Source organism: Coenobita brevimanus, chromosome 24, assembly GCF_032717465.1.
Source record: "Coenobita brevimanus isolate Jiangsu-jjx chromosome 24, ASM3271746v2, whole genome shotgun sequence".
NCBI classification, from domain to species: Eukaryota; Metazoa; Arthropoda; class Malacostraca; order Decapoda; family Coenobitidae; genus Coenobita; species Coenobita brevimanus.
Window position 1 is genome coordinate 12866368 of NC_136977.1, and position 26584 is coordinate 12892951.

Below are 26584 nucleotides of genomic sequence, written 5' to 3' on the forward strand. Positions count from 1 at the left end.
ACGAAGACAGCAACTATTATCTTGACGTTTGGCAAAGCTTCTCTTCCTAGTTATGTCAAAGTTGGTTACGAAATCATTCATGTTCGGCCGTACATCCCTAACTCTTTGCGTTGCTTGAAATGCCAGCTGTATGGGCATGGTGCTAAGACTTGTCGGGCTTCCCAGCCAGTGTGCGGCAAGTGTGCAAGCCAGGGTCATGATGCGGAACATTGCACATCTGAGAGAGCATGTTGCTTTCACTGCAAGAGTACTCACTCCACTTCCTCTAAGGATTGTCCCAAGTGGAAGGAGAAGAAGGTCTGCATGGTGAAGGCAACTGAGGGTATTTCCTTCTACGAAGCTGGGAAAAAGGCGAAGGAGTTGCATGCAACTCCCATGCCGAATAGGTCCGATGCTTCGACAGTAATGTCCCGTCCTGTGATGTGCTCTGTTGAGACGCAAACTGACCTTGTCCTTCTCCCTCCTGCCACTCACAGTACCTCTCCATCTCGGCCTCCTGTCCACTCCAGCTCTATCACTGACATCCCTCAGGCTTCCACATATTCTCAGGCTGCTGCTGCCTCTCCATCAGTACAACCTAAACCAAAATCTGACAAGCCTATAGAGTAACATGACCACCCTCATGAAACAGTCACGTCCTCATGTTCTTCTGGTTCCTGCTCCAGCGAGGGAGAGAAAGGTTAGCTCTTCCTCGGGGGAGGCTGGGAGCCTAGTTATTGATGAAAATATGGAGGTTTCCGTCAACAAGCACCGGAATAGGTCCCCCGGTAGTTGCTCGCCTGCTGGAGGGCAGCAAAAAAAGACGAAGCATACTGGCCCCCAACGTAAATCTTAAACCGTTGCTTTCACTATATTACAGTGGAATTGTAGAGGTATTGGGAATAAATTACAAAATCTAGCAACCTTGCTTTCAATACACAGGCCAGACGTTGTTTGTTTACAGGAGACGCGCCTGGAGGATCATCCTGATCCTCCACAGTTCAAACACTACCACTCGTATAGAAGATATGAAGGTCACGGAGTTGCCATATACACACACAAATCACACCCACAAATGGAAGTGATTCTAAATTCTACTCTGGAAGCTGTCGCATGCAGAGTAAAATTTAAAAATACATACCTATCTATTTGCTCTCTGTACTGTCCTCCACACGCCCTCATTGATAGCGATGCTTTAAATTCACTATCTGAACATCTTCCAGGGAATAACTTAGTGCTGAGCGACTTTAACGTCCATCACTAACAATGGGGTAACTTGAGGATCGATGGTCGTGGGGAGCAAATAGCCGACCTAATACTAGAGTCCAACCTCTGTCTTCTGAACGATGGTAGAGCGACTCGTGCAGATGATTGAACTGTTAACTTTTCGGCCATTGACTTATCTTTGGCCTTCCCTGGTATACATCAAGATTTCTCATGGGACCCTTATGACAACTCTTTGGGAAGTGATCATTTACCCATCTGTCTTTCTTATATACGCGACATCATTTCGGACCCTCCATCCCCAAAATTTAACTATAAGAAAGCAGATTGGGGATCCTTCTCAAGAATCGCCAATTTAGATATATCTGGGGAGACCATAGATGTTAAGGTCGAAAATGTAACTAATTCCATAATACATGCAGCTGAGGCTGCTATTCCCAAGACTTCTACAGTTCATGTGAAGCATAGAGCACATTGGTGGACGCCGGACTGCTGACAAGCATTAAGGAAACGCAATAGGAGATACAGGATTTTTGATAGTCAGCCCACTGAGGAAAATTTTATTGCATACAAACAGGCACGGACTGAGGCAAGGAGAATAATAAGATGAGCCAAAAGTGACTCCTGGCGGTCCTTTGTGTCCATGGTGACTCGTACTACACCACTAAGTACACCATTAAGTAAAGTCTGGTCCACTATAAGAATATTAAATAATAAAGGCCAAAACTTCCCTGTCACAACCCTGCAGGTGAACAACACTATATATGATGAGCCCGTGGACTTTGCTAACATCCTCGCCAAGAGTTTTTCTCATGTAAGTCTTCAGTCTTTCTTTCCTTCATTCTTTCCTCGTCTTTCTGCCTGCGGGTGACTTTACACTCCCTCTTCTGTCTGTCATTCCTTCATTCTTTCCTCTTCCTTCTGCCCATGGGTGTTTCTACACTGAGTGACAAGCCAAATGGTTTCCTGTACACCAGGAAACCATTTACTACGCTGGGTGGTAACCATATAACCAAATTTTGGAACCTGGTGGTTTAGTGGGTAATTATTGTGCTCCAATTGGATTGAGCTGGTGAAGGTTTATATCCAAGGGGTGGTTGGGGTTTATTGCTCACGTAATGCCACTCAGGGATGAGTGAGGCTGGTCACTCTCATCTTAAATGTCAGGACCAACTGCCTATCCCCGGGCTCCTACGCTCCTCATGGGGCAACACAGGATTGGATGATGGATGGATGGATGGATGAAGTAGCTCAGCCAATTATGATCCGCTTTTTCAACATCATAAACGCACGGCTGAGCTACAGATCATAGACTTTGCCACAGAAGTCGTAGACTCCCCGTACAACCAAGAGTTTATGCTAGATGAACTGCTCCTTGCCCTTAAATCCTGTAAAGACACCAGCCCTGGACCAGACACCATCATGTATGGTATGATCCAGCATCTTAATCAGGGCATCTCGAACGTTTCCAAACTCATGGCACTTTGCACACGTCATACCGATACCCAAAGAGGCTGGTCGTCTTGTGAATCCCACTTCATTTCGTCCTATTGTGTTGACTTCTTGTCTATGTAAGGTCATGGAACGAATGGTAAACAATAGGCTTCTTTTTGTTTTAGAGTCGAAGAATTTGTTAAATGATCAACAATGTGCCTTCCGTAAATACAGAAGTTCACTAGATCATTTAATGAATTTGGAGCATTGTATTTCAGAGGCATTTTCCAATAAAGAATTCATGATAGGGGTGCTCTTGGACATCCATAAAGCCTATGACATGACATGGCGACACGGTATACTAATGAAGCTCTATGCTTATGGTTTAAGAGGAAATTTACCTATTTATATTCCAAATTTCTTACGGGACAGGACTTCCTCTGTCCAATTGCCTCGTAACGTAACATCGGATATATTTATCCAGGAAAACGGGGTGCTGCAGGGAAGTGTGCTTAGTCCTACTTTATTTAGCATTATGATCAATGATATTCTGTCATCAGCTCCTATCCCGAGGAATCTTAAATACTCGCTCTACACTGACGATTGTGCAATATGGCACTCTTCCCATAATGCACAATTTGCGGCTGGGCGGATTCAAGCAGCCGTTAACTCCATCCACCAATGGGCCTTGCAGTGGGGATTTAAGTTTTCCATCCCTAAGTCTGCCGCTGTAGTTTGTACAACTCGCAACGTACCTAATTTGTGCTTAACTTTGGATAATCAGGCAGTACCTTTTTCAAAACTCTGTATAGTTTTTGGGAATACCTTTTGATCGTCGTTTGAACTACAAAATTCACGTTAATAATTTGATTGTCTGTTGTGATAAACCTTTAAATGTCCTCAAGTACCTAGCGGGTACTACATGGGGTGCCGACAGAAAATCTTTATTAATGGTGTATAAGTCCCTTATTCAATCAAAACTAGACTATGGCGCACAGGTGTATAGCTCGGCATCCGATGCCACGCTGAAAGGATTGGATGTGTTGCAGAATAAATGTTTGCGAATGTGTCTTGGAGCTGTTCGGTGTACCCATGTAGCTCGTATGGAAGTGGAGGCAAATGTGCCTCTCCTCTGTATTCACCGTGACCACCTGGCCTTATCATACGGCATACAAACATCAAGGAAAAGTAATATCGGCAATGTGGCCTGTACCCCCCGCGTCAATACCACCATCTCATGCGGGGGGTGCGTCAGCCACTTGCCGTTCGCCTCCACTTACTGACTCAGGAGCTTGGTGTGGACCTCAGTGACTGTGACAAGTTGGTGTCAAAAAATATAACGCCTTGGGAGCCATCCGGCTTTACCATTGACGCATCATGGCTCCCAGCACCAAAGGCCACGGTGCCGGAGGCAGAGGTCCACCATTGGTTTCATAACAACATCGTGCGTCACTAGGGGTCCCACCAATTGTACACCGATGGTTCCAAGTCGAGTGCATGTGTGAGTGCAAGTGTATGGTCGACCGAATGTGCCCTCAGGTATCGTTTGCCGACTCATACATGTGTGTTTACCTCCAAACTTTTTGCTATTGACAAAGCCATAGACTATGCTCTCAATTCTAGGCATGACTCATTTGTCATATTTTCAGATTCAAAATCAGCCCTTCAGGCAACTGCTTCTTGCACTACGGATTCTAATGAGATCCAGGGCCACATTGTTAATAAACTGCATTCATGCAACAAGTCCTTCATGCTGATCTGGGTGCCTGGTCATTGTCGTATCTACGGCAATGAGCAGGCTGACTTACTTGCAAAGTCGGCTGTAGAGCTCGAGGAGACTTGGGACGTTCCTCGTGATCTACGGTCGAGTCTCTCTCTTGGAAAGAAATCAATAAATCTTCTGTGGAAAGGTCAGTGGACCACACTAAATATTCCAACATGCAAGCCGTACCTGGGTGACTGGGATACTGCCAACCGTTCCAGTCGCCTGGAAGAAAAAGTGTTGGCTCGTTTGTGGCTTAATGCCACCATCCTAACGCACATGAAACCTTATATGGAAAGACAATTCCCACCGCAATGTGACATCTGTGATGCGGTGTTATCTATCAGTCATATCATCCTGTGCTGTTGGCGATTTATTCGTGAAAGGGCTTCACTTATGAATTACTGTGGCGCAGCAGATGTCCCCTTCATCCTTTCCACCATCCTGGGTGATGATAACATTGTTATGACTGATAAATTGATGGCTTTCTTGAGAGAGACCAGACTGACCAGAGTGATGTGACTTTTTTACTGTACTGTATGGTTATGGTTTTTCTCAACTGTAATTATGTATATACTGTACTATTAATTAGGGTTGACAGTTGACATATTTGAAATAGTTCCTCCTTCCCACTGATCTATTTCTAATATTGATGTCCCCTACATTAAACCCAGTTCCTCGCCTGACAGTCATCAGCTGATGAGTGAAAGTGTGCAATACAGAAAGGTATTGGGCACTTGCAGTCGATGGTGGTCGGTTGGGCGAGGTCCTTCACTTTTTGTACATATTACGTAAATATATCTGTTGTGTCAAAGATTAAAATAAAACTTAAGAGAAACATTAATGGTAATTGTACAGGAGGGAATAATTATGATTTGGATGAGCTGAGAAGTGATGAGAGCACGAGGGAAAAGTTTCAGTGGGAATGTAGGAACAGGTTTCTAGTCCTGAAGACTTTGATGGAATCTGAAGACAATGATATTAATCAAATGTGGAGAGAGGTAAAAGAGGTTATGCATGAGAGTGCTAAGGTTACTATTAAGAAAAACGGAAAAGCGAGAAGAAAGAAGTGGATGTCAAATGAAACATGGAATGCAATTCAGAAAATGAAAGAGGCTAAGTTAAGAAGTGAAAAACAACATGTTGATGGCCAGGTAGCTGAAGTACTTAGAGCAAAGTACTGGAGTTTACATTCTGAAGTAAAGAGACTCATTAGACATGATAAGAGGAGACTATATGATGAAAAGGCGACAGAGACAGAAATTAAATTAAGTAAAAATGGCAGTCAGAGCACAAGAGCAGCGTATCAGGCCATAAAGGAGTTAACTGGGACTGAAAAGAGAAGGAAGGAAATACCTGTACGAGATAGAAATGGTAATTTGATGACTAAAAGATTTGGATATAAAAGGAAGGTGGAAAGAGCACTTTGAATCTGTTCTAAATAGACCAATCCCAGCTGAAGAGGACATTTTGCCAGCCGAGAGAGATTTATGGATAGAAACAGGGGATATAACTTTGGAAGAGGTAGCAAAATCTATAAAGGAGTTAAAGAATTTTAAGGCCCCAGGAGAGGATGGAATATTCCCTGAAATGCTTAAGGTGGAAAATGACGAGTTGATGAATGCGCTTTTGAAACTTTTTAATGTGGCTTGGGATAATGATGGAATTCCAGAAGAGTGGAAAAATGGAGTGATTATAAAAATACCAAAAAAGGGAGATTGAAGTGTGTGTGGCAATTGGAGGGGGATAACTTTGACACCTGTAGTTGCAAAAGTCTTTTCCAAAATCTTGTTGAACAGAATAGAGCCAGTAATTGATAAAATTTTAAGAGAAGAACAAGCGGGATTTAGAAAGGGTCGAGGTTGTAATGATCAGATTTTTATTGCAAGGCATCTAATGCAACAAGTTGAGATGAAAATGCCACTTAGTATGTGTTTTGTGGATTTTGAAAAGGCGTTTGATAGTGTTTCACGTGGAGCTATGTTGAAAATTATGAGATTCTATGGTATACCAGAGAAGTTTGTAAATATTATTAGAAGCATGCATGAAGGTACTTTTTGTAAGGTAATGGTGGGTTGGTCTTTGAGTGATCCATTTCAAGTTAGGTAAGGAGGAGTTCTTTCGCCATTGTTGTTTGTTTTGATTATAGAATATGTTATGAAAAAGGTTGTAAGGAGAACAGGTGCAGGAATTAACTGGAAAGATATTAACCCGCCCCGTCCCGATGACGTATGGGTACGTCACCACGATTTGCATTTGCCAGTCCCGGCGACATACCAGTACGTCGTGCAATTGCAATGTGCATAATTTCGACAATTTTCAAATTTCGCGCTTGATTTGCGGTATGTACCCTCGCCTGACCTTCCCCTACCTGCCACCAGGCTGGGACACTCGGCGACCCCGCACAACCCGCGCTAGCCCGCCACTCGTCCACTCACCTGGTAGCCACGGTACTGCTCAGACATGGCTAAGAGAGGTCTCTCAGAGAGCGAAATTCAAGTCGCCCTGGACACCTTTACCGGCGACAGTGATTCCCCACTGGATGACGAGGAGATGGACAAAGATTATGTGCAGCCAGAGGAGGAAGAAACCACCAGCAGTGACAAGGAAGTTCCATCACCAAGGAAGCGGCAGTACGTGACTTACCGTGCTGCTAGAGAGGGGCAGGAGGCAAAGAAGGCACGTGGTATGTCATATCCCTATCCCCAGCGTGCCTTGGAAGCCGAATTCGAGGTCGAGGACGAGGACGGAGACGTGGGACGTGCTGCCACGTGGTATGGGCGGGAGGTGATTACGTATCGTGGCCCAGAGCGCACACCACCTCGTCTAAGCAGGTATGGGCCTAGCATTCTGTTTGGGGCGGTAGGAAGTGAAGTGGAGGGAGTGGGGAGTGAAATGGACATTCCTGGGATTAGGGAAAGTGAGAGTGAGGTGGGTGAGTCATTGCTCTCCCTACGCAGTGTGAGGCGGCAGAGTGGATCACGTGGGCCAGTGCGGGTGCGTTCCTTATCCCTTGGGTTGGGGGGGGAGGGGGATGGTGGGTAGGAACCACTCCAAAGCACGTCTTATGCTCCCCAATATCCCCTAACACGTGGTCGAGCAAGGTTGCGTGAGAGAGCACGTGGTGTGGTAATGGAGGGGGAAGGTGGGGAGGAACCACTCCCCAGCACATCTTCTGCTCCCCAATATCCAACTATTTCATCCCCACAGCCCCCTAATGTTCCTCAAGGCCGTAAGGGTAAGGGGAAAGGGAAAGGGTAAAGGCAGAGGGAAGAGGAGTGACAGTGGGGAAGCCCTCCGTACTCTTTCTCCCCAACCTCCCCAACCAGGATCTCCTCCCCACCCAGACGAAGGCAGTGATGGGGACGAGGGATTTGTGTCGTGGGATTGGGAGGATGGGAGTGATTTTCTCCCCTCATTCACCCCTTCACTGAGCAGGGGCGATCTGGCTGCATTGCACCAGGTATTCACTGTAATTCAAGCAGGTTGGATTTTTTCCACCTGTTTTTCAGTGAGGCCTTCGTTGATCAGATCGTGTTTCAAACAAACCTGTTTGCAAGCGGCCAGCGGCTAGAAAGTGAAAGATTGGGAACAAGGAGTAGGCATTCAATGATTTATGATTACCCTGTCTCCATTCCAGAAATGTTCTTATTTTTGCCCTTGTCCTTTTGATGGGTATAATAAGAAAAAATAGAATTCCTGCTTACTGGACTACGGACCCGTTATGTTTACCCCCATATTTGGTCAAGTGATGAGCCGTAATCGGTTTCAACAAATTCTAAGTCGCCTCCATTTTTATGATGCTAATGACCCTGCAAATGCAAACAACACGGACAAAATGAGGCGAATTAGGCTGGTCTTTGATCACCTCAGGCAAACCTTTCGATCCTCATTCTATCCCTATAGAGATCTCGTCATAGACGAGAGTCTCGTGTTGTGGAGAGGCAATATTTCATTCAGACAGTATATACCCAGCAAAAGGCACCGTTTTGGGTTCAAGATCTTTGTTATGTGTGACTGTAGGACTGGATACGTGCAAGACATAGTCTTGTACACCGGTGCACAGACAGACATAATAGAAGATCGAAGTATAGGACTTTCGGGAGCAGTGGTAAAGACGATGATACAAGACTACCTTCATCGTGGTCACGTTCTCTATCTCGACAACTGGTACACTAGCCCTCTTCTCGCTCGTTATCTTCACAGACATGAAACGGGAGTCTGTGGAACCGTGAAGGTGAACCGGCGTCACATGGTCAAGGTAGGGCGGAAACTTGCAAGGAGTGAGGTTGTCTTCTTCAAAGCCAACAACATCCTTGCAACAATGTGGAACCACAACAGAGAAGTAAGCCTCTTGTCCACGGTTCACCGCCCCTTGATGCACCGTACTGATTCTGTTGATTACCATAGCGAGAGCAGGCGTCGTGTTTGGAAACCTGAATGTGTCATGGACTATAATATAAACATGCGCCTCGTGGACCAGTCAGACTCCATGATATCGACGGTAGAGTGTGCCAGGACCACGATGAAGTGGTATAAAAAACTGTTCTTTCACTTGCTAGATATCACTGCTCTGAATTGCCACCACCTTCACGCCATGACCACAGGAGTTCAGGAAACCTATGAAGGGTTTGTGAGGGAGCTCACACGAGAAATCTTTGCAAAGTATGCTGTTGAAAGGCCCCAACAGCGCCCCCGCACTGCCCATATTACCCACACTCCACAGAGAATATCCGCCCGCCATTTCCCCACTCCTATCCCGCCCCAGCCCAACAGACCTAGGCCCCAGCGCAGGTGTCACGTGTGCAGTCATTCCCAGGTGAGACTCACGACACAGAGGAAGGACACCCGCTATGAGTGCGTGCAGTGTGACGTAGGTCTGTGTATTCACCCATGTTTTAGTGAATATCACACGTTGCTGCAATTTTAGCATGGTGTGAATGCGAAAGGACGCTGAAATTATGATGTAAATGCGACAGACAGACGCTCTGTGAAAATATCAGTCATGTGGATCGTCAAATATTAGTATAAAGTGCCTACGGGTAGAACATAAGTGCAAACATTGGGTGTAAGTATATAAATCTGCCCTAAGTTGAAACTTACATAGAGAGGGTTGTTTGATGCAATATTCTGTCGCTCAGTGCAATAAATACGGCCCCTTATTATAAATTTTCTATTATGTGACATTCTTACGGGTATAATATAAGTTCAAATTATTGTATATGATGATGTATTTCCTAAGTCAAATATTCATAGCGTGTCTATAAAGATAAGATTTCCTGACGCTTAGTCGAATGAATAAGGCACGTATTAGTCAAAATAAAAGTCAGCAAGTGATAAAGTGAATAATTAGTATATAAGTGTGTGAGTGAATTAGTATATGTGTGTGTGAGTATTATGTATGACGTAACATTCCTTGCGAGGGTATTTTCAGGCGATATTCTCACGCTCACTTGAATAAATAATGGCACTAAGTATGTACAGTGCATTGGAGGGGTGTAAACGTGTGTAATGTAAGTGGGAAAATATAATTGGAGTGAATAAATAAAGTAGATGATGAAACACGAGTGTTTGAGATCGTGGTTGCTACGTGAATAGGCGCTAGCATATCGTTAAATGCCCTCGTAATGAATGAAAATATTTGAAAACCTTCACAGTGGTGGGGGAAAGGTTCTATGTAAATGGGAAAATAATTGGAAAGTGATAAAACAATTTGGTATGTTGAAATACGAGTCATAGCGAGTGCGCTTACTAAGCTGATGTGCGCTAAATTTATGCTGCATGTCAACAAAATGAATGAAAACATCTGAAATCACTTACAAACAGTTGTAATTGGTAAATTGTCATTGAAACAGAAGTATACAAGTAGAAAAAATGATCGGTAGACTCATAACAGAAAATTAGCAGATAGCATGATACGACTCGGACCTAACTCGCTATGCTCGCGCGATGGTACAATGCTTATTTTTCCTATATATGTGTCTGAAATACATTATATTGTTACTGTTATTGTTTATTAGTACAAATTCAATAAATGTAGAGGTGTTGTGTGTTGTTTGTTCCATTACTCCTTACCATAGAAAACGTTAACGCATATCCAGCCCATTACAGGATACGATACCTGCGAGGGGAAACCGCACCTGTATAGACCACTTATAGACCGCAGAGAGCACTTTCTTCAAGATTTTCCATAGTTTCTCGACCTAAGCGGAAGTTTCATAAGAAAATTTTTTTTTCCAAAAAGGCTCGGGACTGGGGGATGTCATAGGTGCGGAAAGGCTCGGGACGTGACGGGTTAAGAAGCTGATGGATTTGGACTATGCTGATGATATTGTACTGATTTGCGGAAGTATTTACGAGATGCAGAGGGTGCTTGATTGTCTGGTGGAGGAAGGAGAAAAAGTGGGATTGGTAATAAATTGTGGAAAGACTGAAATTATTAATATGAACGTGGAGAACCAAATCGATTGTGTAATTGGGAATAATGTGGTGAAGGATGTAGAAAACTTTAAATATCTGGGAACAATTGTATCATCTAATGGATCATTAAACAATGAAATTGAGGAGAGGATTAGACAGGCTTGGTGAGCTGCTGGAATGTTGAAATCTGTTTGGAATAATAATATGCTTTCGGTACATAGTAAAGTGAAAATTTACAAGTCCATGGTTAGACCAATTTTAATTTACGGGCATGAGTCATGGTACAGTACAATTGCAACAGATCAGAAAGTATTAGGATTTGAGAATAAAATACTGAGAAGGATTCTTGGGGTAAAGTGGCAAGACAGAGTTACAAATGCAAGAGTAAGGGATATTACGAGAGTGGACCAGTTAATGAATATGTGAGACTGTCTCGCTGGAAGTGGCTGGGGCACATATACAGAAAAGAAGGTAGTTTAATACAGGATGTGCCAGAGTGGACTGCTAGAGGAAGAAGAGGTAGAGGTAGGCTGAGGGAAACCTTGTTGAGGACATTGAAAAAGGAAGCTGGAGAAGAGTGTTGGTGGGACCTGAAGGAGATAGCAAGAGACAAATATTGGTGGAGAGAGTTCATTGAGGCCCTATGCATCCCATGGGGTGCCACAGGAAATGATTGATTGATTGACTGATATTATATCATCCTGTTTAAGTTATTCTGATTAGGGCCGACAGCTGACATATATGGAAATGTTCCTGACTCGTCTGGCTCCCTTTCATTTACTGATGTCCCCTATATTAGGCTGTGCCTCGACTGACAGCCAGCAGATGATGAGAGCAGGTATGTAATGCAGAAAGGCATTACATATCTGCAGTCGATGGTGTTCTCTTGGTCGAGGCTTTTTTTACCATTAGTGTAGGTTTAGTTATTTGTCTCTTAGGATTTAGTATAGGTTAGCAATTTGTTTGTTAGGTGATTCGTTTTAGGGTCTTTGGATTAAGTATTTTTGTTTATGAATAATGTAAGGTCAAAAAATAAAAAAAAATAAAATAAAAAATGAAAACAAAAATACAAAAAAGATAAAATAAAATAAAAATTATATATATATATATATATATATATATATATATATATATATATATATATATCCATCCATTGCCAGACGCCATGTATCCCAAACGGGGTGGTCAAGGGCTTAGAGTTAATTGTTTTACAGGGAGGGGCACTAATCCTCCACCAACCCCATAGTGAAGTGAAATTAATTCGTTTATATATATATATATATATATATATATATATATGTATATATATATATATATATATATATATATATATATATATATATATATGTACGTGTGCATGAAAGTGTGTGTGTGTGTGTGTGTGAACTGTATACAGTACATGTATGTTTGCATATGTATGTGTATATGTGTATACATATACAGTATATATACATATATGGCCTTAATGACCAGGGGCTTTGGCACTTATGGTCAATAGGCCAGAAAAATAATAAATAAATAAATAAAAAAAATTGTCAATCTCTCACTCTCCATCTTCTCCACATGGCCAAACCACCTCAATGTATTTCTCCTAACGCTTCCTATCACATCCACATCCACACCACAATGCTTCTTCACTTCCTCATTTGTCAGTCTGTCTCTCCATGTGACTCCACAGGCTCCTCTCAAATAACTCATTTCCACTGCTCTCACTCTTGACTTGTGTCCCTCCAACAATGTCGAAGCTTCACTTCTGTTTGTTTGAGTTGGTATCACAATACTGTCATGTAATAAATTTTTCACTTCCATGCTCACTTCCCTGTTTCTTATCACTGCCTTCAAGGAACCAGCAACCTTTCTTCCTTATTGTACCTTTTCAAGCACTTCACCCTCCAAACTTCCATCCTTACTCATCACACTACCCAAGGACTTAAGTGTACTCACATTATCCACTTCCTCATCATCCAACCTCACTGTACAATCACTGACTTAACCTCTCTTGAAGACCATAACTTTGCTCTTCCCTACGTTCACCTTTAGATTCCGTTTCTTACACACTTTCCCAAACTCATCCACCAAGCCCTGTAGCTCCTCTTCGTCTTCACTTAACAACACAGTATCATCTGCAAACAACAGTACAGGGAGTTTCCAAACAATGCCCCCTCTCATTAGGGCCACTGCCCTACCTTGTATCTCTTTTATAACCCCATCCATATACAGATTGAACAACCATGGAGACATGACACACTACTGTTTCAACCCAACCTTCAAATAGAAAAACTCACTCATTTCACTATCCACATGCACTGCAGCCTTAACACTCTCATACATACTCTTCACAGCATTCAACAACTTCCCATCTACTCCATATATTCTTAATACTTTCCACAATCCTTGTTTATCCACCCTGTCATATGCTTTCTCCAAATCCATGAAGGATGCATATGACTTCTTTCCCTTCTCTAGAAACTTTTCCACTAAAGATCTAAGAATAAATATCTGATTTACAAAACTTCTTCCTTTCCTAAAGCCTTCCTGTTCTTCTCCAACTAATTCCTCTGTTATTTTCCTAACTCGGTCAATAAGTATCCTACCATATACTTTTCCTATTACACTAAGAAGACAAATCCCCTTATGATTACCACACACTTCTTTTTCCCCTTTCCCTTTGTACAAGGGAATAATTATACCTGGCTCCCAATCTACAGGAACTCTACCTTCCTCCCAGGCCAATCTGCAAATCTTCCACATCCATTCTACTACTATCTCTTCCCCATGCTTCAGCATTTCACCACATACTCCATCAATTCCTGGAACATTCCCCATTTTGATTTTCTTCATTGCTTACAAAGCTTCCATCCTACTAATTTCTTCCTGTCTTCTCACCTCCCTCCTTCTCCTAGCCATTACCCAGCCACTTATACTTGCATTACTTTCATTCTCTAAGGTCAATTCAATAAAGTGTTCTCTTCATCTGCCCACTTTTTCTCTCTTCTCAACTAGTAATCTACCATATTTCACTCCCCTACTAACTTCACTGCCACCCCGTCTGACTGTCTTTACCTCTTTCCAGAACATTTTCTTACATTCCCTCCACTTGACACTCAAATTCCTTCCAAATTGCTCATCCACTCTCTTCTTACTAATCTTTTCACCTCTCTCTTCCTTTTCTACAAATAACTCTTTCTTCTCTCTCTCATCTTCTTCCATGCCCCTATTTCTCATCCATTCATTATATGCTTTTTTCTTTTGTACCACAGCCTGTCTCACCTCTTCATTCCACCATGCCGTTCCATCCACCCTCTTTCGTCTTCTCTTCACCCCACACACCATCTCACATGCTGCACATATTTCTTCTGTGAATGTTTTGCACACACCTTCCATGTCCCCCAACTGCTCCAGTTAACATTTACCCAATATTTCCTCCACTCCTTTCTTATATTCTGCCCTATTCTTATACTCTTGTAACCTTTCCACTCTCCTTGCATCTACTCCTTCCTCCCGTCCTTCCCTTCTTCTATTTCTCCATTTTACTTGGACCTTGATTCTGACCACCACTTGGTGGTGGTCAGAAAGTCCACTCCCCCAGCCTCTATATGCTCTTGCATCCATTACACATCTTCGCATCCTTTCATCCACACACACATAATCAATCATTGCCTTCCTTTCATTCAGTTCACCATCCACCCTTCTCATCACTCGCCATGTATACCTGTGGATCATTTTGTGCCTGAAGAGAGTATTGGCTATCACCAACCCCCTTCCAGCAAAAACGTTCACTATAGCATTGCCATTCTCATCTATCTCGGCGAGCACACCCCACTCACCAACTACTCCATCCACCTTCACATTCCCTATTTTACCATTCATATCACCAATCAAAAACACTCTCTTATTCCTTTCAAACTTTTCCATGCACACTTCCACATTTGTTCAGAACTCTTCTCTCACTCTGCTTGCATGATCTTGCATTGGTGCATACACACAAACAATCGCCCACATTTGTAGTCAACTTTCAGTTTTACCCACACAATACCAGAGCCAAGTGATCCATACTCTCTTATACTCTCCTTCCATCTGTTACTTACAACAATACACACTCCTTCCTTTGCCCTCTCATTCTCACCTACTCCTGCACAAATACCCATTCATTCTCCCATTCTCTCACATTTTCTCCTCTCCATTTAGTTTCAGTTAATCCACATACATCCACTTTTGCACCCTCAAGCACATGGACAATCTCTCTCTCTTTCATCTCATCATCTGCACCCCTTACATTCCAGGTCACCATCAGTATCATGTCCTTTGTACGGTCCTTAGTCATCATCTTTTGGTCAGTCCTGGTCCAAGGCTTCTTGTCTGTATTTTTAGTTAGTTGTTTTCCGGGGGAGGGGCATTAACCCTCCGCCAACCCACTTGCTGTCACGTAGGGAACACATGTCAGTTGGTTATAAGGTTACCACCCAGCGCTGTAAATGATTTCCTGGTTTACAGGAAATCATTTGGCTTGCCACTTGATGTAGAGCTACCCTAAAAATAGGGTACCACTACAGTAAGTGGGTGGATGATGGGTGCCTCCACCTACCACACGATTTAAATCATTTGACTTAAATCATAACAACCCTGCACAGTTCAGTGTTTTGGAATGTTTGATCTAGCAGAAAAATTATCTGAGGAAAAAATACTTGCATCAACCATCAGGATGTTTCTCCAATTACAAATGGCATTATAAATACTGAAATTTCATACATATATGCATGCCGTACATCATCTCATCCTATGTTGTCCCATGAGAAGCATAGGAGCCTAAGGCTAGGCGAGTTGGTCCTGACATTTAAGACAAAAGTGACCAGCCTTACTCACCCGAGTGGCATTACGTGAGCAATAAACCCCAACCACCTCTTGGATATAAACCTACATAAGCTCAATCTTGTTGGAGTGCCTTAATTACCCACTATGCCACAAGGTGCCTTAGTCTGGTTAAATTGTTACCACCTAACACATTAAATTCCTGGTGTACAGGAAACCATTTGGCTAGTCACTCAGTGTAGAGTCACCCATACACAAAAGGAAGAGGAAAGAGAAAAGGAAAGAAAGACAGATGAGGAACGATGGAAGGAAGAAAGGAAAGAGCAGTCACCCGAGAGCAGTACTATAGCGAGTGAGTGGAAGGTAAGCGCCCCTACCTCCCACAGTAAACAAAAATATTTTTAAAATGTGTGTTTTGGTATACTTTTTGGATTTTTAATGTGCATGCAGAGGCAGAAGGTATTAATGCAGACCTCAGAGAAATGCACACTCCCTTTAAAAATGGATAAGCCAGTTTTCTGGACTACTACAAGACTACAATGGAAAGAGTGTAAAAATGCTCCACCCTCCCATGGATGCCCATTCAAGAAAGGAGTAAAGGCAACAACAGAAGTGTTTTCATGTGAATGGTTATTGTACATCTACACATATACTGTACATAAATTCTCTATGGTCTCACCTTGACAGCATTAGGTCGCTTCTCCTCTGGAACCTTGGTTACTGAGTGTTTGTGGATGGTGCGTGTGAAGGCTGGCCAGGGGCTGTCATGCTCATACTTTGTCACACTGGAGAATAAATCATTGCCGCACTCCACACAAACGTACAATCCTGTAACCCAACCACCCTCCTGGGTTAATAAGCACAAATTCTGGTCATGCAAAGATTTAGTTTTTTCTTCCTAACTCACAACAATTTTTCCCCTACTGAGACTACAGGAAATACCAACAAGAAAACTATGCACTTACATGCAGTAAACAATTTTTTCCCCCCCCAGGGAACATCCAACAGTATCAATACTAGAATCATCTCGCTGATGCCTTGCTACCTCACAGTACTGCCTTCACAAAGGGTGGCCATGATAAAAATTTCTCTGGGCTACTGGCCTTTCCATACCCATTGCTCTCATTTTGTCATTATTTTTCCCCCCTCTGGCTCTCACTTGCAATTAATTCAACTCATTTCATCCTTGCAGCTTGAAGATCTTCTCCCAGCCATATTTCCAATTACTGTACTTATGCCTAACATACTCTCTTTGGAAGTCTTCTTTTCATAACTTTGCCAGCACTGTTTAATAAACAACCAGGTTCAAACTGAAGCTCTCCACTACAGTACTAACAAGCACATCCACTAATTTGCTTTATTCAACAGCATATACAGTGCTTTATGAAAATCACCAGAGTTGGAATGTCTCAACATATATAACCTGCAATTGAACAACTTAGATCTTGGTAGAGAGAGAGGTACTAATGTTTTAGTACTTATCTTTTAAAAAAGCTATCATTAATATTCTCTGGGAATAAGAGCTTGTTTAGTATTAAAAAAAAAAAAAAAAAAAAAAAAAAAATCTTATATGATCTAGAAAACTACATTCAACATTGCACTCCTCAAAAGAAAACACCACACAATGCAAAAATAAACAGTACAATACCAACTTAGTCATCAGTGTAGTACAGATACCACTGTACTGTTTATACAGGCTCTCCTACAGGCAGACACACCAGGGTTAAGCAACAACACCATGAGCACTGCTACTGCATGTTACTGCAACTCTGTATGTTGCTGCAGGCAGGGGAAAAAAAAATGTGGCAGCTGCTGATTTACCTTCAAAGCTAGTTTATTCTCTTTCCTCTTTTGGACTGAGTCTCTTCTGATAGTGTTTGTAAATGCAGGCCATGGGGTATCATGTTTATATTTCATGCTACTTGCAAATAATTCATGTCCACACTTTCGGCAAACATATAACCCTGGAAATAACGTACACTATCAAATTAGAATTACAGACTTTACAACTAGCACTTATCATAAACAGGTCTTAAGAAATAACAGTACGGTACAGTTAATGAAGAATAAAATAATGTTACATTCTATGACCCACTCCTGAATCAACACAATACTTATACTGCACTGGTATAGTACTGGTACTAATTTCAATAACACCACCACAGACACATTAACATTAACAGCTAGCCTGCTCTAACTTCTTTCTGTTTATCTATAGCCAGACACCACAATCCTGTAAGAGGTGGTCATTCGTCTTTCACTTAGTGGTTTTACAGGGAGGGGCACTGACCCTCCACCAACTCACTTGTTGACATGTAGACAACACACGTGGGTTGGTTATGTGGTTACCACCCAGCACAGTAAATGGTTTCCTGGTTTACAGGAAACCATTAGGTTTGTCACTCAATTTTAAGCCACCTGAAAGGGAAAGATGAGTAATAAAGTGACAGTAAGATGGGAGAAACAGGAAGAGAAGAGGGTAGATGCAGAAAATGAGTGATGATGATGAAGGAAGAAGTAGGCAGCACTACATCAAGTGAGAGAATGATGCTCTAACTTGATGTGTGGATTATCTTTCCCTAGACAAAATCTCACATTACCACATGCATATCAAAACTTAATAAAAGTTACTGCATAAATGAAGCTTATACAAGCTACTGTCATTGTGGTTCTTGGCCCATCAGGACATGAACTCAGTGCAATGTAGGCTCAAGTTTTCCTTCTCCTGCAGGTCACCATCCTCCCCTCAGCAGACAAGGAGAGAGTTAAGAGATGCTTGTTTGAGGTCTGTCCAAAAAGAAACCAAACTTTTTAAATAGCGCACCAACTTGCCAGCCGGTGTGATCACGACAGGAGCATTGTGTGGTGGCAACTTTGAGCTTTAGTCAAACACTAGCTGGATCATGCCATGTCACTTAGCCACCAGGGTACATATGCTCAAGTGTGTTTACTGTTTGGTGCACTTACTGATCTGTTGCAAGTTGAAAAATGATGGATCATGAAGAGCATCATGTTAACATGAAATTTTGTTCCAAGTTGGGAAAAACTTTCACAGATGCTTTTCAAATGTTGCAATAGGCTTATGGGGATAACTGTTTGACCTGTATGCAATGTCATAAGTGGGTCCAGCAGTTCAAATCGTGAAGAACATCCACCGAAAACGATCCAAAATCTGGATGGCCTTCAACGTCAAGAAATGACGATCATGTTGAGCACGTGCGTCCCGTGATTCACGAAAATCATCAGCTGACTGTCCGTGACATTTCCAAAGAAGTAAGCATCTGTTAACATTCGTGCCACAGAATTTTAACCAAAAAACTGAAGACACATTGTGTTACTGCAAAATTTGTGCCACATCAGCTGAAAGATGAACAAAAAGAGAACTGTGTCACAGTCAGTCAGGAGCTTTTTGATTGTTTGAATACTGATGAAAACTTTCTGAAAAATGTCATAAGAGATGATGAAATGTGGGTGCATAGCTACAATGTCAAACCAAAAGGTAATCATTGCAGTGGGCTGCAACATGGTTACTGTGGGGGGGGAAAAAAAAAAAAAAAAAAAAAAAAAAGCCACAGTAACTCAAATGTGAAAGTGATGTTGATCAATTATTTTTATTGGAAGGGTGTCATTCATTAAGAGTTTGTTTCGCATGGTCAGACAGTCAATGAAGAGTTATACTTGGGTGTCCTAAAGCATTTGAGAGAGACAATGTGAAGAAAGAGGCCTGAGGCAAGGACAAACAAAACCTGGACGTTGCATCATGACAATGCACCTGCTCACACATTGTTCCTTATCCATGACTTTTTGGTGGATAACAAGATGATTATTGTACCCCAGCTGCCCTACTCTCCAGATTTGGCCCCTGTGGACCTTTTTTTTATTTGCACAACTGAAATCACCCTGGAAACATCCATTTCTTTTTTCTTTTTTTTTACAGAAGATGAACAGAGCAAGAAAAAAAAAAAAAATCCATATTCTGTATCAGATTACAGGTGCCCTCCATTCATAAAAATCTATAACAGCTGGACTTGAACTGTCGAACACTGAAGTTTGGAAGGAAACTATTCTGGGGAAGCGAGTTCCAAAGAGATGTAGTTCAGGGAATAAAAGAATTCCGGTAAGAAGTTCTGCAACATGGCAGCATGACAGTCTTAAAAACCAATGTTGTGAAAAATACCTACAAAGAGGACACACCAACACTGAAGAACCGATGGGAAAATGGAAATATGATGGAGATCTTCAAAATTATGAATGGATTTGAAATTATAAATCCAAGAGACTTTTTCAAGATGCCAAAACAAAAGGTCGCTCCAAACAACTGCAAACAGGCACTTCAACAAGAGACATTAAGCAATGACAAATCAGTGCAATATTTTATCAGAAAATATAAATACTTCCATAAATTTTTTTCAGAAGAGGTAGGAGTACAAGGAAATGAGGCATACTAAGGTGGGCAACAGGGTTTATGCAGATCATTGCTGAACCTATGGATCTTATTGGTAAATCTTATTGCCAAGCCTGAATATAGTACTGAATTATGCCAAAGTCACATTGCCGGTAATTTTCTTGTTTTAGCCCATACTCCAAATGGTGGTGAAACTATGGCTTTTCCTTTTTTTTACGTGATTCATTCATTATTTACCTTCATTTCCTTTAGAAACAACTAGTTTCTGAGATATGTTTCCCTCCTCCAAAATAAGTGAATTACAAACCATTTAAGGCATTAACCTACCGTACCATGACAACATACTTTAACTTTTCCTAGACCCTGAGTAAATCAGTCCTAACCAAAACAAAATCCAACCTTACCCTAGTTATCAGCCTCACATTCCTGATAAAACAAGAACAGGGATGAGAGCCCACCCTTTACTTTCACAGAAGCCATGGCAAAACCAATTTGCCAAGTGGCAGCAACTCAGCCAGAGCCAGTGAGTGACTGGCTAAAGCATACAGACTCATACACACGATGTCCTGGAAAAGGCTGTTATGCCTGTGACTACAGCTGATTATTCTCATCTCTACTTGGAAGGTGGCTTCATGTGGTGGATATTCATGCCCTATAATCAAATCTCTGTTTTTGGTCTTTCCAAAATTTATTCGTGCCCTATAATCAAATCTCTGTTCTTGGTCTTCCCAAAATTTATCTAGATTTGCCTCAAATTTTTCTACTGACTTAGCCCCTATTAACCATTCTGGCAACCTGTTCCAGCTGTTAACCCTTTCACATCAGATAGCACATGTACATGCCACTACAAAAATGTTTGTAGCCATCAGTCAACACGTATACTGTACGTGTCATGGACTTTTCATAATTGCGCGCCAGCACTGGGGACCCAACAATGGTTCACGTACCAGGAGGTGACAATACTGAGGTGTTGCCATCACGCGAGGACTATTTTAATGTCCCTTATATTTGTCAGGTAACCATATAACCAACTCATATGTGCTCCCTACGTGTCAGCAAGTGGGTTGGTGGAGGGTTAGTGCCCCTCCCCGTAAAACAAATAACTCAAAGTCAAATGGCCACCCCCTACGGGATTATGGCGTCTGGCAATAGATAGATAGACCAGATGTACTGTACACTGATGCGGGTGGTACGAGATGTTTCTGCTGCCACGGTGGCCTCCCGCTCTATTTTTTCAGGTTTGTGAAAATGTAAAAAAACTTATTTTGCTGACATTGTGCTCAAAAAAAAAAAAAAAAAAAAAAAAAAAAAAAAGGCAGCTTCGAGTTCATCATTATACTGAATGGCATACAGTAGTGCACCAACTTTCGCTACAGCAGGATTCGCGGAATCCACTTTCGCGGCATGCACCAAATATTCCCTAACTTCCACTTTCGCTTGAAAAAAATCGATTTTCGCGCACAAATTTTGGGTTTGGGACAATATTTTGAACTTTGAATTTCCTGCACCGCCCGCCCGCAACCCACCGCCATCTTGAATGACGTCATGTCAACACTGTCCACCCATTCCCGCCATTGTGTACGAGCGTGCTAGCTCCATTGTGTTGGATTCTCACGGTTCAATGGCCTCTACTATACCTGGTAGTGTGGGGAAAGGGCCTGGTGGTGTGAGGGAAGAGCCTGGTGGTTGCATCTGAGGAGGCAGAGAGAGAGAGAGTGGTAGCGAGGTAGCAAGAGGTGCCGCCAATACGTCTGGCGTGGCTAAATAAGCCCGCCACGCGCCTCGGATACTTACCCCCTACATCCATTAAACACCTCAACCTGGTCTCTGTGGTATGTTTCTCCTCATATAATGTGTACTGTACAGTTTTTATTGTTTGTATCTCACAATGCAATGTACAATAGTGATTTGATGTACTGTATTGCAAGTGAAAATGAAAATCTGATGTTACTTTAGGATAACCGGGAACCAATTAGCCTTTTTGCCATAAAGACAATGCCCCAACTTTCGCTAATTCCACTTTCGCGCATTATTTTTGGACCCAATTAGGCGCAAAAATTGGTGCCCCACTGTACGTCTATCTAATGTCACAGTTTTTGACAGCTGAAAAAACAAGTACCTGTAATTATTTTTTCTTTACATTATATTTTACATCATTTTACTTAGAAAACTATGGTCTATTTTTTGGTGTGGAATATTTTACCAGAAAATTTTTCTTTATATATCTCAAAACCCCCACATAAGGGACATCCAGAAAAAAAAAAAGAAAAAAAAAAAAAAAAAAACACCCTGAGGTGGAAGGGCTAATCACTGTTTGAAAATGAGTACTTCCAGAGGATCACAGCTGTTCTGGTCTTGATATTTCCTTAGCATTCCCTCAGGCAGAGTTGCCTTGTCACATCTGGAACAGTCCTTCAGTGCATGCCTGGTAGTAGGATATGATCTTGTAATTCTCTATCTGGTCTCTTGATCTTCTGTATGCTAATGTTGGTAATCCCAATTTCTGGAACCTTTCCTCACATGACACATCCTTAACCTGGGGGACTGGCTTGGTGGCCCTGCATTGCACATTCTCCTCTGCTTCAGTGTCCTTTACGAAGTGTAAGCACCAGATTTAGTAGCCGTACTCTAACTGCGGTCTTACTAGAGCTGTGTACATGGGCTTGAATACCCGGTACTGCAGTACCCAGGTGGACAAAGGTTCTTATCAGATCTACTATTTTGTCAGCTATGTTGATCATCTATGCAAGGCAGTTGTAACTGATGGTTTACCTAAAGTGACCAGATTTACTGGGGCTAAAAGCGTGACATTATCATGTGTGTGTGTATACATATATATATATATTTATATATATATATATATGTACACACAGAGCTGCACTCACTCTGAGGCTGCTAATCAAACACTAACAGTCTTAGACAAACTCCGAACATACCGTATGGTACAGTGAATAGCCGATCAAAGATGTCAGTTAATGAGTATAACAGATTCCGTATTAATAATTCGGAATTTCATTTTGTTTAATTATGCATAATTTTACTAATTCATCATAGTTTCATAAAAGAAGGTCATCTTATATCTAATGTAATAATATTCTGAAAGCGGGTCATGTAAGATAATTTGCTAAAAATGCGGGACATTTTAGTCGCAATAAATAAGCAGGACAGACGTCAAAAATGAGGGACTGTCCCGCCTACAAGCGGGACTCTGGTCACCTTGAGTTTACCATCAATGATTACTCATAGCTATAACTTTTTGTCTTGGTCCTGCTGATCCTGTCGTACATAAGGTCTATAATCATGATCTTCAATCTCAGATCTGCCAATCCTCACATACCGGTACTTGTTTTTTTCTGGGTAAAAGTACAGCACATATTTTCCTGTCTATCGTCTGACCTCATCCGGATCAATCTGCAGTTTCTTGCAGTCCTCCTGACTCCTAATTCTCCTGAAGATCTTGGTGTTATTGGTGTACAGATAAACTTAAATGTTGTATTAGACTGTTTCTGGCAGGTTGTTGATTAACAGGACAAACAACAGAGGTCCCAAGACCTTATAATTTGACATGACTTTCATCCTGGCTGCCAAATTACTAGATTAAAAATTTTTATACCTCCATTATTAATTATTTCTGACAGAAGAGGCAGAGAAGAACAGGCATTTGCACTGATGAGATCTAACTATTAATGATTTCTGACAGAAGAGGCAGAGAAGAACAGGCATTTGCACTGATGAGATCTACCTATTGCATAGAACACCTATTAAATAACTGGATCGATTACAAGCTGAAACGAGAATACAGGTATCGCATTGTCTTTAATGGACATAAACAAATCAGATTATGGTTACAAAACCAAAACACCAGGTTGCAAAGCTATGAAATTGGGAATCAATGCGTTCCACTGTTCTATGTCAACTTTCTTTTGTAACATTTCTTCCGCAAATTAGTGTAATAGGCAAGATACTGTGGGGTCTTTAATGTGTGCCAGTGTTGGCGGTCTGTTTACATCCACTAAAAGCGATGTGTTTTTGTTTCTTAGTGGTGCATTATAATCATAGGTGGTATGCTTTACTTCTGATGCATTATGGTTCTGCCAATGAGACTGCCGGAAGCAGGTGTCTCAGATTTTCAAAGATGAAATCAGTCAATATGGACTCCACTGATGACTAGGGATAATACTGGCAACTGGTCTTGGTTAGGCTCGAATGAAACAGATCTAGGTTAGGTTAACAGGCATTTGGGTGGGTTAATGCCTAAAATGGTACCTGGTATGGGGTTAATGTTTACAAAGCCAATACACCACATCAAAGACCCCACAGTATCTCATTTAACTTTATATTTGCTGAAGAAACATGACAGAAGTTGACTTAGAATTGTGCAATGTACTGATTCTTATAATTGTGTAATGTGCTGATTCTCATTATTTCTCACGAATCCTGGTTTAGGGTTTTGTAAACATTTACAAACCACCACCACCACAAACATTCATTCAGACCAAACTCTCGCTTATATTTAATTTGCTTGGAAAATGTCACACTAGAAAGCTAACTCTGAACTATGCAACATACAGATTCCCAATATTTCCTTGGAATTGGGTGTTACAGCCATGTAAAAATTATTTTAAAACTGGTAAATTTATAGAAGTAACCAACGTTTTCTTTTATTATTATTTTTATGTTTTCCAATGCAAAATACTGTGTTTTAATTAGTTTTGACCTTCATTTTGGGGGGAAAATCCCCCTTTTGGAATTTTGAGTAAGATCTCCAAAAGAGGGTTTATCCCCCAAAATCAAGATCAAAAATTAATTAAAAACACACTATTTTGCATTAAACGAACCCAAACTAACAACCTAACCTAACCTAACCTGGGCCTAACCTAGGGCCTGACATAAGACCGAGTGCACACGCCTGCACCAGCCAATATGGCGCGACATTCATCCACTACTGAGCGATAGCCTAAGTCACTGTATGACTACCCCTACAGAATTTGCTCCTCCAACTCAAACTAGGCTTAAAAGTTAAGTCTTAGAATAGTTCAGGGACGTAATATAATGAAAATTGGTAACGCTGGTTACATCTAAAGTTATACCTTAAAATTTTACATTCATAACTAAATCATACATCCTTCCTACGTGTCAACAAGTGGGTTGGTGGAAGGTTAGTGCCCCTCCCCGTAAAACAAATAACTCAAAGTCAAATGCCACCCCTTACGGGATTATAGCATCAGACAATAGATAGATAGGTCCTGCATTAATACTTTACCACACAGGCACAGGTCTTCCAAATTTCCTATTCAAATGGGTCTTTAACAAGTCAATTTGGGTGGGTTGGGTACGGTATGTTTCAGTCTGACAGGAACAGGGGGCTTCCAACGTTAGGTTCAGTGGCAGCCTTATGTGGTTAAAAGCAGAGGAAATCTGGAGGGTGTAGCCCCCCGTTGGGGTTTGGTTGACGTGATCGTCAGTGAACAAATTGCCAGGAAGTTAGGCAGCTTCCTTGAATACCCCAAAATATGTCACATTTGTTTGTTCCACAAACGTTTTGCTGTCTAAAAATCAACAAGCAGTTATCTAGGTTGCATACTGTACTAAAATCACTTTCCTTACGAACGTTAGAACTGAGAATGTAAGGGGGCATTAAGCAGGTGGAACATAAACTCTTACCTACTGTGGACTGCTTGGAAGTGAGGTTGCCCGCAAGGACTAACATGCATTCTGCACTCTACCTATCACATTAGCCAGCAAGGACAATCAAGCATTTTGAAAAATGCTTATCTAAAAACAGTGGAACTGACCTGGTACAAAATGATCTCGATATACTTCTTCCTTAACCCACGAACAAAAGGCCATGATCTCTTGGTTGAAAGAGGTCTTCACTTAATGCACCTCCGTGGAATGTTCTTGCGTGAGGCCCTGAGGAGAAGAGGGGAAGTTTTGGCCAAGGCCAAGTTGCGACACCTTACATTATTATGCTAGTTGCTAGATGCTTGAAGTGTCAAATTTACGCCAAGCGTTTATTTTAGTTACTTTATGCTAAAGTTGTACTGATTTCTTATTAACAAAGATCACTGCCATCAAACAATTACAGATTTATTACCTGAAGGAAATATTTATTGTTGTAAAGCTATACAGAGTACATATACAACAAAAGCTGGTGGGTCTTCGCCACTGAGCTCTGTAATATGGAGAGGCCATAGAGGCTATCTCCGCAGCTACCGTATAGCTTTGGCCGCCATATTCAAACACCACCACTCGTCGACTCCAGTCCACAATGGTAATAAGAACATAAGAAGAGAGGATAACTGCAGTAGGCCGGTTGGCTCATGCTAGGCAGCTCCTAGAAGAGTAACTGAACTACTAGAATAAGATAAGGATAGCAAAGAAGAAGGCTCTCCCCCGCCCTCCAAACCCTCCAGCGAAGCCGGCAGGAAAAAGTCAGAAAGAACACCACGCCGTATAGAAAAACTGGCGTGGACATTTTACATAGTGTAACCTGCAATGGGGTCATTGGGGTGCTTCTGAAAAGCCTAGTATTTCTGTAGATGTCACCA

At 41.7% G+C, this 26584-nt stretch overlaps 1 pseudogene across 3 annotated transcripts in view; it reads right to left on the reverse strand.

Moving 5' to 3' along the window:
* The window catches only part of LOC145393494 (methionine-R-sulfoxide reductase B1-like), a 70550-nt pseudogene extending 44555 nt beyond the window's left edge, over nucleotides 1-25995 (reverse strand). For 2 of the 3 annotated variants that reach the window (XR_013896193.1, XR_013896192.1), the window contains exons 1-2: nucleotides 25829-25995; nucleotides 16308-16456 (exon numbers count right to left, since the gene is read on the reverse strand). The product of XR_013896193.1 is annotated as a methionine-R-sulfoxide reductase B1-like, transcript variant X2 (transcript). Of the gene's footprint in view, nucleotides 1-16307; nucleotides 16457-17449; nucleotides 17593-25828 lie in introns of all 3 variants that reach the window. The other variant, XR_013896194.1, reaches the window with a different exon arrangement.
* Nucleotides 25996-26584: the final 589 nt, after the last annotated feature.